At 38.4% G+C, this 1,940-nt stretch overlaps 1 pseudogene; it reads right to left on the bottom strand.

Moving 5' to 3' along the window:
- Window positions 1-2: 2 nt before the first annotated feature.
- LOC102678975 overlaps window positions 3-1,940 on the bottom strand; it is a 17,532-nt pseudogene continuing 15,594 nt past the window's right edge.

Here is a 1,940-nt window from a genome sequence, read left to right as displayed (position 1 = left end):
GACGGCGCTGCCCGGCATCGACCAGAATATTATGGACTTATCAAGCCATCCTAATAGTCTCATCAGGATGCAAGCCTGCAGATCTCATCATCCTCGGCGTCCCTGGACCACGTACCTACGTAGGAACGAGCGAGCAATGGCGTTTCCTGGCGTAGATAGCGTTATAGGAAGTAATAGCGGACTGGTATGATTACGTGCTGTCCTAAGGCACAGACAGCGTCCAAGGACATTGCTGCGGGACCTGAGCAACGATCCATCTTCCTGTCTCTGCAGTCACGAGCTTCGCCTCTTTTGCCCCTCTTCGCGCCGGATCGACCGACCGTGCTCCAGTTACCGTGAAAACTCTTCGGGACGGCTGATTAGCGCATGCACGATGCACCGTTTCTAGGTACCTATTTAATTAGAGATCGTGTATTCGATAACGTCATCGTTCCAGCATAAATAGAAATCCACGATGAATCTTTCGACCGTTTGAAGGAAACCGACTTGGAAAATTGATAACCTTAATGGAAGGGAAGATTTCGCGATGAATGGACGATGAGAATATTTTAGGAGATGGGATTTTCTAGGATTTTTTCTTTGGTATTTTTTTTTTTTTTTTTTTATAAAACGAAATCATCGTCGATAATAAAAAAAATAATTTACATTTAAATTTTTATCGATAATTAACTTACGTATTCTGTATTTACAATTGATATAAAAATATACGAAAATTAAAAAGTTGTGTTATTGAGAAGTTGCGGTGGAAAAAATTATATTTCAAAAGGGAGTAGAAAAAAAAATTAATTATCAACAAATAAAGAAAAGAAGCGAAATGAGGAAAAGAAAGCGAACGAGATCGTAGTCGAATCGCAGCTCTTGCTAGCGCATATTGCATATTGTGTATACACGTACGGAGAATTACATAGTTTTGGGATATATATTGTTGTTTAGTACGGTTTAGAATTTCCATAGATAACGGAGAATTATAACGGAGGCCGCTGTCACGGGACCGAGAAACTGCACAGTATACAGCTTCGAGTATGCGAACATATAAATTGCTTCTTTCGCCATAATTGTATCGCAAAGAAGAAGAAGAAGTAAACGATCAACTTGAATGGGTTTGAAGAAAAAAATCAATTGAAAACTACTACTACACTACTACTACTAAAACTAAAACTACTACTACTACAAGATTATTAAAAAAATTATTTATTGGGAAATAATATTTTTTTCTTTCAAATATCTATATATAAATAAGTATATATGTATATTATTTCTGAATAACATTAACGTTTTAAAAAGCAGATTATGACATGAATGAATTTGTTTCTCGTTTATTAGATATTTAAATGTCTTATTTCAAATATTTGTGTAAGTCGTTCATGTACAAAAATATAGAAGAATAAAATAAAATAATGTACAAGCAAAATCTTGAAACATGAATTATGCAACGATATTCTAAACTTTAATACCATATCCATAATAATAAATTTAATAAATTCGTACAAATACTATATAATACCTAAAAAATGATCCTCCAATAAAAAACAAGAAAATTCCCATCTATCTATTAACAGCACAAGAGAACGAGGATCAAAAACGACAGACGTCAAAGTAGAGAAGGTGAGCGAGAGTCAGACCCTCGCCCACCTGACCTCGTCATCTTTCCGCCAGGTGACCCTTAACCGCAGCTAATAACTCCGCTTTTTCTTCGACCACGAACTACAAACTAATCTACGGCACACGTGCCCTGCCTGGCCGCTATGCTATTGGCTGTAACCAAACACTTGCGCCCCCAATATCGCGCGAAGACACCCCCATCCGCGGCCGTATCCGGGCAAACAGGAGACCCATCCGAACAATCGAAACGGATCTTCGCAAACGGGGACGAGTTAGCAGCAAGCAACTCGAATAACCTCGATTCTTTGGGATCGTGGGTGGACGAGACTTGATCGTCC

This window comes from Apis dorsata, unplaced genomic scaffold, assembly GCF_000469605.1.
Source record: "Apis dorsata unplaced genomic scaffold, Apis dorsata 1.3 scaffold_295, whole genome shotgun sequence".
Classification (NCBI taxonomy): Eukaryota; Metazoa; Arthropoda; class Insecta; order Hymenoptera; family Apidae; genus Apis; species Apis dorsata.
This window is presented reverse-complemented; position numbering and strand designations above follow the sequence as displayed.